Source organism: Lepidochelys kempii, chromosome 4, assembly GCF_965140265.1.
Source record: "Lepidochelys kempii isolate rLepKem1 chromosome 4, rLepKem1.hap2, whole genome shotgun sequence".
NCBI classification, from domain to species: Eukaryota; Metazoa; Chordata; order Testudines; family Cheloniidae; genus Lepidochelys; species Lepidochelys kempii.
Window position 1 is genome coordinate 131,590,532 of NC_133259.1, and position 12,917 is coordinate 131,603,448.

Genomic DNA, 12,917 nt, shown 5'->3' on the forward strand with positions numbered 1-12,917 from the left:
ACCGTTGCGGAGAGTGGACCAGATAATATGTCTGGGGGGAGAAAGCAGAAGGAGACTCCTCTGGTTGGAAGGCATGAGATGCGCTGTCCTGAGATGGGGGGGTTCCACGACCACCACTCCCAAGAGAAGGAGGCGGGTGGTGGTGGTCGGGGACTCTCTACTCCGGGGGACTGAGTCATCTATCTGCAGCCCTGACTGGGAAAACCGAGAAGTCTGCTGCTTGCCGGGGGCTAAGATTCGCGATGTGACGGAGAGACTGCCGAGACTCATCAAGCCCTCGGATCGCTACCCTTCCTGCTTCTCCACGTGGGCACCAATGATACTGCCAAGAATGACCTTGAGCGGATCACTGCGGACTACGTGGCTCTGGGAAGAAGGATAAAGGAGTTTGAGGCGCAAGTGGTGTTCTCGTCCATCCTCCCCGTGGAAGGAAAAGGCCTGGGTACGGACCGTTGAATAGTGGAAGTCAACGAATGGCTATGCAGGTGGTGTCGGAGAGAAGGCTTTGGATTCTCTGACCATGGGATGATATTCCATGAAGGAAGAGTGCTGGGCAGAGATGGGCTCCACCTTACGAAGAGAGGGAAGAGCATCTTTGCGAGCAGGCTGGCTAACCTAGTGAGGAGGGCTTTAAACTAGGTTCACCGGGGGAAGGAGACCATAGCCCTGAGGTAAGTGGGAAAGCGGGATACTGGGAGGAAGCACAGGCAGGAATGTCTGTGAGGGGAGGGCTCCTGCCTCATACTGAGAATGAGGGGCGATCAGCAGGTTATCTCAAGTGCTTATATACGAATGCACAAAGCCTTGGAAACAAGCAGGGAGAACTGGAGGTCCTGGTGATGTCAAGGAATTATGACGTGATTGGAATAACAGAGACTTGGTGGGATAACTCACATGACTGGAGTACTGTCATGGATGGTTATAAACTGTTCAGGAAGGACAGGCAGGGCAGAAAAGGTGGGGGAGTAGCACTGTATGTAAGGGAGCAGTATGACTGCTCAGAGCTCCGGTACGAAACTGCAGAAAAACCTGAGTGTCTCTGGATTAAGTTTAGAAGTGTGAGCAACAGGAGTGATGTAGTGGTGGGAGTCTGCTATAGACCACCGGACCGGGGGATGAGGTGGATGAGGCTTTCTTCCGGCAGCTCGCGGAAGCTACTAGATCGCATGCCCTGGTTCTCATGGGTGACTTTAATTTTCCTGATATCTGCTGGGAGAGCAATACAGCAGTGCATAGACAATCCAGGAAGTTTTTGGAAAGCGTAGGGGACAATTTCCTGGTGCAAGTGCTAGAGGAGCCAACTAGGGGTGGGGGGGGGGCTTTTCTTGACCTGCTGCTCACAAACCGGGAAGAATTAGTAGGGGAAGCAAAAGTGGATGGGAATCTGGGAGGCAGTGACCATGAGTTGGTTGAGTTCAGGATCCTGACACAGGGAAGAAAGGTAAGCAGCAGGATACAGACCCTGGACTTCAGGAAAGCAGACTTCGACTCCCTCAGGGAACAGATGGCCAGGATCCCCGGGGGACTAACATGAAGGGGAAAGGAGTCCAGGAGAGCTAGCTGTATTTCAAGGAATCCCTGTTGAGGTTACAGGGACAAACCATCCCTATGTGTCGAAAGAATAGTAAATATGGCAGGCGACCAGCTTGGCTTAATGGTGAAATCCTAGCGGACCTTAAGCATAAAAAAGAAGCTTACAAGAAGTGGAAGGATGGACATATGACCAGGGAAGAGTATAAAAATATTGCTCGGGCATGTAGGAATGAAATTAGGAGGGCCAAATCGCACCTGGAGTTGCAGCTAGCGAGAGATGTTAAGAGTAACAAGAAGGGTTTCTTCAGGTATGTTGGCAACAAGAAGAAAGCCAAGGAAAGTGTGGGCCCCTTACTGAATGAGGGAGGCAACCTAGTGACAGAGGATGTGGAAAAAGCTAATGTACTCAATGCTTTGAGCAGGAAGTCACTAATATGCAAGAACCAATCCATCTTGCTCTTACAAACCCAAATGCCAAGAGCACCCTTGATTTCAACTTCCAATAGAACCAAAAGGGATTCATAATGCCTGAAATCTATCTAAATAAAACCTTAGGAACCTGAGAACATCTAGGTTGTGACAATTGTTCTTCCTTTGTTTTAGGATTAGTCATTGCAAATGCCCTGTATGGAATGGATTTAGATTTATATAACAGGTAGCACAGAGTTCATAGGGTGAGAGTCCAAACTGACAGAGTCCCCTCTGCAGCTTGAAAGCGAGGGCTGCATACCCAGTTACAGTTACCTCAGAAAGTGGGCCTGGGGCTGCATTCCCAGGGAGGGAGTTGGCCAGTGTGGGCAGAAGAGTGCCAAAGCAACCAGCTTACTTATTATCCTGTGACTTCCTCTTACCCTCTGAAAACATGCTACAGTAATTGAAGGGCTACAAAATAAGAACTTCGCTTGGGTTACTATCCTGCCTAATCTGTGTGATGGTGATTAACCCCTATCACCTGCAAGGCTAGTGAATGCACCCAACTGGTCATGCTCTGCACCTGGGGAAGTGACTAGCTAACTGGCTTCTGGCCAGAAGGGGTGGAGCTAAGCCAAACCGAGTAGACCGAAGAAGCTCAGTTGAGACAGGTCTCCCTGGCTGAGAGAAGCCCAGGACTGGGACAACAGATACAATGGGGGCAGCACAGGCTGCTGCAAGGGAAGTCCCGAGACAGGGTTTTGGAAGTTTAAGGGGAGGACTTCAGGACATCTGCCCAAGGGGAGAGAAGAATTATCCTGATTCATTTGGACTTTGTGACTTGGCCTGAGCCACAGAAGACCTGGAATTAGAGGCGAGCAGCCAGCCAGAGGCACCGAAGTCATACATATAGGCAACATCCCACATTGATATCAGAAGGCACACCCAGGGTGAGAAAGCCCCGCCACTCACAGCATATAAGGGAGGAGCAATTAGTAAATTATTTAAAAACAAAGTGCTGGTATTATTACATCTATAACAATAATTTATTATTATTGCTGCTCAAGCCCTGGAGTGACAGCAGATGTGGAAGATTCCTTCCTCCCCAGACCAACAGAGCTATTAGTTCACAGCCCTGATACGAAGGCTGTGCATTGGGAGTTTGATTTTCCTTATACTGTATGACTCACCTACAGATTTATTTCCTGATGACATACAGGGTTCAGAAATAAAACAAAATTTCACATCACCTGAGTGTTGTAAAAGCCCACAGAATTCCATGAAAAATAGAGCTTCTAATTGAATCTTCCCTCGTGTTACCTGTTAACAAAATTTCTTTGAATAGGGTTAGGTTTTAATTTGTCCAAACATAAATCCTGACTTGAAGTATGTACTGACATCCCAGTGAAGTCAATGGAAGTTATGTCTCTGCTTAACTTTAAAACATGTTTAAGTGCTTTGTTGAATTGGGGTTATTTTGTACTTTTTTCCATCTGCATCATCAGGCCCCATTCCCAGAGTTTGTTTTGTATTGTTTTATTTTCTAAAACAAATAGTTACCAGCAAAAGACAGTTTTGTTTCCCATCCTTGAGATATCAACAACAAACTGTAAAGCTGTTGGATAATGCAACAACTTAATATAGGTCATCATCCCTTACACAAATACCCAACAGAACAAATAGCCAGCAGCAGCAACAAAATGTCCTTGTATTAGTGTGAGCAAAACCTGAGATAAATATTACATTTTGAATCTGCACAATAAAAAATTCAGATCCAAGATATTATATTTTATAAATTTTGTGGTTAAGAAAAAGCACACATTTAAGGATATGCCAACTGTTTTAATGAGGCTCTGTCATAAATATAAAGGGAAGGGTAAACCCCTTTAAAATCCCTCCTGGCCAGAGGGAAAATCCTCTCACCTGTAAAGGGTTAAGAAGCTAAAGGTAACCTCACTGGCACCTAACCAAAATGACCAATGAGGAGACAAGATACTTTCAAAAGCTGGGAGGAGGGAGAGAAACAAAGGGTCTATGTCTGTCTGTATGCTGCTTTTGCTGGGGATAGAACAGGAATGGAGCCTTAGAACTTTTAGTAAGTAAGCTAACTAGGTATGCGTTAGATTATGATTTCTTTAAATGGCTGAGAAAAGAATTGTGCTGAATAGAATAACTATCCCCGTCTGTGTGTCTTTTTTGTAACTTAAGGTTTTGCCTAGAGGGATTCTCTATGTTTTGAATCTAATTACCCTGTAAGGTATCTACCATCCTGATTTTACAGAGGTGATTCCTTTACCTCTATTTACTTCTATTTTTATTAAAAGTCTTCTTGTAAGAAAACTGAATGCTTTTTCATTATTCTCAGATCCAAGGGTTTGGGTCTGTGGTCACCTATGCAAATTGGTGAGGATTTTTACCAAACCTTTCCCAGGAAGTGGGGTGCAAGGGTTGGGAGGATTCTGGGGGGAAAAACGTGTCCAAACTACGTTTCCCAGTAAACCCAGTTAGAGTTTGGTGGTGGCAGTGGATATTCCAAGGGCAAAGGATAAAATTAATTTGTACCTTGGGGAAGTTTTAACCTACGCTGGTAAAAGTAAGCTTCGGAGGTTTTCATGCAGGTCCCCACATCTGTACCCTAGAGTTCAGAGTGGGGGAGGAACCTTGACAGGCTCGTTTTGCGTGTTGTCCTGCAATGCAGTTGCAGTGTCTGAAGGAAAGTCCGGCTCATCAGTATGCACTAGTAGTACTTGTTGATGTATGCTACCTTTTATCATTTATTATCTTGACTTATACTTTACACATGAGTAGTCTTGTCCTCACATCAGTAAATACAGCCACAAAGCAATGAGAAATAGCAGTGGGATGATGACACCAATTGTATTGTCTTCACTTGAATTAAAATTGCTAAACAGTAAATGAGATTACTAGTCTAAAAATAATCTTAATTTAAATGTGAAGCTGCATTTATCTCGTTTTAGCTGTAATTCTCCAGAAGTGCTAAAAAACTGTCTAATAGGAATCTATTGTTTTGTAGGTTTTAAATGTAATTAAATTTCCTCCATCCTCCCACCCCCTATATGTTTTGTTCTGTTGCCAAGATTTACATATGGTAATTTGCAGATCAGAACTGAGAAATCAAGTATTTTCGTAAATTTCCAGAAAGGAAATTGCTTTAATATTCTCTTCTACTTTTTGTAAGAAATCCCTATTACTGCCTATGAAGAAAACAAGGAGATATGGGTTAGTTAAAATGTAGGATTGTAATGGATTTCGTAATTTACAACTGTTCTTTGGTGAATCTTAACATTTCTTTACGAGAGTCATAAAGCAGCACAAATGCATTGTGAAAATAATTCTAAAACATTATTTAGCTTAGCAGCTAACAATGCTAGTTTTTCCTATTAACTAAGGGTTTGTCTACGCTGCAGTGTAAACCCAGGGTTAACAGAACTCGATTTAGCAGACCCTGGGTTTGTTAACCTAGGCTTGAGTGTCTACACTCATTTGTAACCCCAGGTTATGAATTGTTGAACCCTGAGTCTCAACCTGGGGCTCCAGTGTCTACACTGCATTATGCAGGCCTGAGTCCAACCACCAATATCTCGGGCTTCCCAGCACCCTCCCAAATGTGGCTGCTTTAGCCCTTTGTCCATTGTACAGTGTGGGAAAACTTGACTGTCCACCATACCTGACTGTCCAGAGGACAAAAACCGTCAGCCTGTTGGATTGTGGGATACATTTGGCAGAGTCCAGCGGGGCTGCATCTACACTGCAAAACAAAAGGGCTTGAACACTGGACCCTGGCTTGATTCAGGCTCAGAACCTCCACCACCCTGGTTCGAGCACTCTGTCAATGTGATTTGTGTGTAGATGGAAAGGGGGTTACGCTTGAGCCTGAGTTCAACCCTGAGCCTATGTGGTGGCACAGATACACCCTAAGAGCTATTATTGACAAGCTTAATTAAAAGATTCACAAAGCAGAAATCTTGCTTTTGATGTGTACATATACATACATAATGCCCACAGAGCTTGAGAGTTGCCTCTAGGGGCACACTATTTATTGACACCATGAGCAACATATTGAAACATGCAATTTACCAAAGCGCCTACATTCTGCTGCAGCTTTCAAATGCCCATTACTACCTTCAGTTACATGGATGTATCATGGCGGGCACCACAGAATGCAAAGTCCAGAATCCCCTTTAGGTCAGGTCTGTGACTAGTGGAGCACACTTTGGAAGATACTGTAGAGGTCATGGAAGGCGTCAGCTGACTTGTTCCAGATTGTCGATTTTTTCACTGGTTTCAGGGATCAGCATCTTTGGTACATGGATGTATTGCTATCTTCCTCCTCCCCACCCCAACCCCCAAAAAGACCTGATCCCATTTTGTGCCTCACCACTGGTGGAAATAACTGAGTACAGCCATCTGCTGTTACCTCAACGTGTAGAAATTACAGCCTGTCTCCAGTGTCCTGAAGCTCTGCAGACAGATTTCTTTCTGATGCAAATTGGACCCCTTTTGACATTTCAATGTGGGTGGGTGTCTGCTTAGAAATTTGTCCACATCCCAGTTCATTCAGAGACTAAGCTCTACTATGGTCCCTCTGTGTTTGAGTTCAAAGAGAACCACGTGCAATGTTAACACCAAATAATTTTAAGTCAGCAGCCCTTGTTTTTAAAGTAATTGGCTAGCAATGACCTTCACCTTCAATAAAAGTGAGCCAACAGCAGTGAACAACAACAACAAAAATCAAAGTTCAGTGGGGAATCGTGGCATTTTCCAACAAAAAAGGGGGCTGTCTGCCATTGAGTTCTGCCAGAGGATGTCACTAAAGAACTACCCCATCACGATAGTGAGGCAGGATACTGTTGGCCTGCTACCCCCTGGTATGTCAGTGCACTCCCTTTTTACACCTGCACAACATCCCCCATGAATCATCTCCTCTTCCCACTCACACAATTGGACACTCCCAATAGTGTTTTGGGTGGCGGCAGGCCCAGCAAAAGAAATTTGGGGCACCAATACATCATGTTCGCTAGGACCCCAACCCTCCCATTTCACTTTATTTACACAGATGTTAGGCATTTGGGGCCCTGCAACAACTGCCCCCCTTTTCTTTCCCTTTAATAAGCACTAGGTGGATTTCAGAATTTCTCTGAACTGCCTACCCCATGTCCCCAGTCCCTCCAACCCCGACCATGCATCTTCTCTGTTTCAATGAGGCACCCAAAGCCCCAATCATATTTCTCTTATTAATAAAAAACAGGGGCCACTTTGTGCCCCTAGTGCCAATGAAGATTAGGTACACTCCTGCATCTTAAAGGGCAGAATCCCAACCTTTAATTGAAATGTAAATATTTCCCAGTATTTGTGTGTGTCAGTCTTAATGTATCATTTGTGTGCCTTAATTCTACGCTGATTTGCATTTATCTTCATTAGAAACCCAATTATTTTTGTAATTGGCAATGTTTTATGATTTCACAATCCCAGGCTGGCTTTTAGTAGTGGACTCTAGCAGACTATGGAAGTGTTGAGAAGTAAAAGTCAAAAGCAACAATGAAGCTTTCACCAGTAGCTGCTCCCACATCTTTTGGTCTCTTTAGTAACACATTTCTGGACTCATGACTTGCTGGCGCTCTGAATTGGCAGTATAGGCGGGAAAACTGTATCAAGCTTTTTTAAATACACATTTCCAACCCACGCAAGTCAGAGTGGCTCACTGCTCTGCTTATCCATGGCATCAACTCTAAATTTGACATTATCCTCAAACTTTCAGAAAGTGCTGATTCTAGAATTGGTCATGCAACTCTAAGATACACATATTGACAGGCTGGGAGGGGAAAAATTACAGAAGACGACAACAGGTCTGATATTACACTGAGATTTCCTAGGTACAGAGAAATCCAAATCTGTATCAAGAATTGCCTCTCCCTAACAAACATTGGTGAGACCACTGAAATCTGTAGGGCAGAGTCTCCTTTATTTTAATTTATTTATTTATTTTCATAGTGACTAGACACCCCAGTCATGAACCAGGATCCGATTGTGATAGGCACTATACAAACAGAACAAAATGGGAGATTTGTCTGACCTCCTTATGAGCAGATGGATCCCCCCACCAGTTTTAATGGGCCATAACATGTTCCCTTCCGAAGTTTGGTGTTACACACAAAAGGAACTCAAAATGTAATATTCCAAAATACACCCCATGCCATCTCCCCAGGCTTGGATGCTATCAGGGTTCCTCCATTAGGACAACTCAGCCCACACTCTAGAAAACCACTCCAACGTCCCTCCTATTTTGGTGAGATAAAACTATAAACAGCAGTGAGTAAACAGAACAACATTTTCCAGCAGGAAATTCACCTACTAACAGAGTGGGTTTTTCAAGAACACTGCCAACATGGCCCACACAGCAACTCTTATTTTAATGGTGGCACTAGAAATCATGATTCCCAGAACATTTCCTCTGGAATACTCTAAATACAATGATTAACTCCAGATGCCCTCACAATACCACATCGTCCAGTTGTCCAAATGAGTTTATCTTTGTTCTGTCTATCTACAGCAGAATCACAGAAATGTAGGGCTGGAAGAGACCTCAAGGGGTCATCTAGTCTATCCCCCTGCAGTAAGGAAGGATCAAGTATACCTAGACATCAACCTCCAATGACAGGGATTCCACAACCTTCGTAGGTAACCTGTTCCAGTGCTTAACTGTTGTTACAGTTAGGAAAAACCTTCTAGTATCTAACCCAAATCTCCATTGCTGCAAACTAAACCAATTATGTCTTGTCCTATCCTCGGTGCACATGGGAGACCAACTGATCACCGTCCTCTTTGTAACGATTTTTTCATATTGGAAGACTTGCATCCCCACTTCTCAAGACTAAATGAGCCCAATTTTGTCAACCTTTCCTCACAAGTTATGTCTTCTAAACCTCATCATTCTTGCTGGTTTCCTCTGGACTCTCTCCAATTTGTTCTCTTTTTTTTTTTTTTAAAGCATGGTGCCCCAAATTGGACACAGTACTCCAGCTAAGGCCTCACCACCACAAAGTGGAGTGACACAATTACCTCCAATGTCTTACTTGCAACACTCTTAATATATCTCAGAATGGTTCTACTTAAAATGTTTCTAAGAAGATTTAATAGTTTGAGAAGTATTTCCTATTCATATTAGGGTGAATATTAGTTATAACTGTCACATTGGTGAAAACTCAAATGCACCCCCACCCCATCTGTGTACTTGTGTGGACATTTCCTGTATGTCAGACTCATCACAGCATCTGGGGTATCATGATAATTTTAAAATGCCATCCTGGATATTCTTTTTTGAAAACTTGCATATATTCTGTTATTTTCCTTCAAGAAAAGATCCATCGTGTGTTTACACAGTCTTATCTCATTTAAACAAATCTTTCTGGTTTAACAATATATGTTTTGCTAACTGCTTCCCTTGTGAGGTCTAGTTGGTTGCCTTTGTGCCACTCCATTACAATCTTTTAAAAGACGTACACTACTGTAAATTGAAAGTACCTGACTCACTTCATTGATAGGCATGAAGTACCATATTAAGCAACTTAATTCAGCACACAGGGGTCTTTCAAACTGACCTTTGTCTGTATTTGAAAGAAATGAGGTATTCAGAGTTGGTGGAAGGGAAGATTAAGAAGAAAAAACAAATCTAAAATGTCTTTCCATCTCCCCATGAAACAAATGATTTATGGTAAATATATTGGAGTGCTGATTACCATTTTCCTCTCGGAAATGAAAGAGGCTATCCTGAGCAAAGCAGCCTGTGAAGCAGAAGTGACTGGCCAGGTTTTAGTTGGTGCTATTAGTTTTGGGGAATAAGATGTAAAATGTGACAACACTTTTATTAATATCAGCTTTCAGCCTCTTTTTTTTTTGCACTAGTCACATACTACCCATTTTCTCTGTTGACTCTTGTCCCTTAAGTACTGTGTACCCACAGATTCTATCCTACTGAGGCCTCCCTGAAGTCTACTGATTGTTTCTGTCCTAATAATTTTAGGCTAAATTTTCAGGCCTAATATCCTCTTTTCTAGCACTGTAAGAATAAGGAGTGCCTTGGAGGCAGCATCTTCCACTTTGGGTAGGAGGAAGGAGGTCTTGTGGGAAGCAATGAGGATGAGTGGTTCTGGTTTATATTCCCAGCTATATCATTGACCAACCCTGTCAATTCCTCTAAAGTGTCTTTGAACTGGAAGGTGGTGATGTAACAAGAGTCAAGCTAAGTGGACAGATAAAATTATTACAATTCATTATTCATATTACAGCAGCAGCTAGAATTCCCAATGGAGGCCAGAGACCCATTGTGCTATGCTGAAAAATTTATAATCTATACAGATAACTCTGAAGAATTGTACCTGTGTCAGAGAGTGGGGGAGAAGGAAGTAATATTAGCCTTATTTTGCAGATGGGGAATTGAGGCACATACATTAAGTGATTTACACAGGAAGACTGAGACAGTATATGAATACAAGTCTCCTGAGTTGCAGTCCAGTGTCGTAACTAGAAGACCATGCTTCCCTTCTATTGGTAGCCATATGACTCCAATCTCTTATGTAAAAGAAACAGCTGATGTTACGTTCCACAGGAACACACTGACAGCTGATTTCACCACCAAGTTCAATAGGCTGCACCGGAAGAGACAATATGTTAACATCCTGTCATCATCTGATAAGTCATAGACTGCTGGGCTAACAATAATATATAATCAGCATCTCTATCTTCAGATAATGGCATTGTAACCCACACACCGCCTGGGTGTGGTGTCCTGTCCCATATAGTGGTACCGAGATCACTTAGAGAGAGACAGAGATAAAACGAGTCTGCTCTACAGCCTGAGCTAACTGCCAGTTGGCTTTTAGCTCAAGCTGTAGAGCAGGGGTGGGCAAACTATGGCCAGCCGAATGGATCCAGCTCGTGAGCTATTTTAAGCTGGTCCACGAGCTCCCACTGGGGAGCCGGGTCAGGGGCCACACCACACAGCTCGGCACTTCTCCAGCTGGGGCCCTGGGTCGGGGCCGCACCACGTGGCTCCCAGAAGCCACAGCATGGCCCCACTCTGAGGGTCAGGGCCGCTCCATGCGTAGCAACCAGAGAAAGGACATGCCACTGCTTTCAGAACCGCTTGAGGTAAGCGCCGCCCAGGGCCTGCACCCTTGAGCCTCTCCCCATGCCCCAACCCCTTGCCCCAGCCTTGATCCCCCTGCCACTCTCCAAACCCCTTGATCCCAGCATGGAGCACCCTCCTGCATCCCAAACCCCTCATCCCCAGCCCCACCCTAGAGCCCTCACCCCCAGCCGGAACCTGCACCCCTTTCCACATCCCTGCCCCAGCTCTGATCCCCCTCCGAACCCCTCAGTCCCAGCCCAGAGCCCCCTCCCGCATCCTGAACTCCTCATTTCTGGCCCCACCCCAGAGCCCACACCCCCAACCAGAGCCCTCACCCCCTCCTGCCCCCCAACCCCAATTTTGTGAGCATTCATGGCCCACCATACAATGTCTATTTCCTAATGTGGCCCTCAGGCCGAAAGGTTTGCCCACCCCTGCTGTAGAGGCTCATGCACTAAGCTCCAGAGGTCCCAGGTTCAATCCCACCTGCCGGGGGACCGGGATCTGTTGGCGTTACACCATGATACCTGTAGTGTTATTGATCATGCCATACTAGGGCATCAGAACCTCAAGGGAAACACTAAGGGCTTGTTTACACTTACAGCGCTGCAGATGTGCCACTGTAGTGCTTAGTGAAGATGCTACCTACGCAGACGGGAGAGCTTCTCCCATTGGCATAGGTACTCCACCTCCCCAAGAGGCAGTAGCTATGTCGATAGGAGAAGCCCTCCCATCGACATAGTGCTGTGTACACTGGGAATACCTGGATTTCCCACACCCCTGAGCGATATAGTTATGCCAACATAAGTTTATAGCGTAGACCAGGGCTCAGGAGAACTCCTCTGTGGAGGAGGTAGTTATAGACAGTAAACAAGAATAATCTCCGAGTTTGCGATTGAAGCCCAAACTTTTCTCAATACAACAAGTAGCTTAAAAAAATTAAAGAATAAAATGGTAAAATCAAAAACTGCACAAATCTCAATATCACCACTAAAGCTGAGAGCTCTCTTTCCAGCTTGTCTCTACCCCTCTCCAGCAATTTATAAGCTTTCTTGGCCCACGGACTTTCGTGACATTTTTACTTCATCCGCTTGCCAGACAGTAACCCAACTGAAAGCAGGTGCAGGAAACAGCAGACATTTCTCTTGCAGCCACGGGTTAGCATTCAAGGATTCACCTCTTGGCTCCCTTCCCATATGCTCTTGCTCAAGCTGCAGTAATATTGCATACAACCTGCCTAGTTCCCGCTCATCTCCACTTCCCCATGCAGCATAGTGTGTGTGTTGGTTTTTCAATTGCCTTTGTGCACAAACACACATTACTCTGTGCCTACCCAAGCATTGAGTGTTAACTCTTTCCTACACCAAGGGTAATTGAGATACTTTTTGCATCCTGGCAGTGGCTGTGCTGGTGAGTACTTACATGGGAAACCTCCAAGGACAATCATGGGTACGGCCAGAAGTGGTGGTAATGATTCAGTATTGTAGATGCCATTCTTCTCTTCACGTCTATATTGAACCAAAGGCCTGGCCCAAAGCCCCAGCATGGTGTTAGAGGACTCTGTGGTGTTGGAGGAACCATTTTTAGAGGGGATGTAAAATCAAATTCTGGACCTTAAAGCTACTGGGGCGTGTTTTGCGAGAAAAGAGTTTAAAGAAAAAGCATGGTCTTGTAGTTAAGGCATTGGACAGGGACACAGACTTCTACATAATCTTGGGCAAGTCACCTAACCTCTGAGACTGAGTGTGATATCCTTATTCACACTGAGTATTACCTCACACCATAAGTAAGCCCATTGAAATCTACTGGACTGTACTTGTGGAGC

At 44.5% G+C, this 12,917-nt stretch overlaps 1 protein-coding gene across 10 annotated transcripts in view; it reads right to left on the reverse strand.

The window, feature by feature from the left end:
- Positions 1 to 12,917, reverse strand: part of CTNNA2 (catenin alpha 2) — a 784,792-nt gene that overhangs the window by 326,134 nt on the left and 445,741 nt on the right. The window lies entirely within an intron of this gene.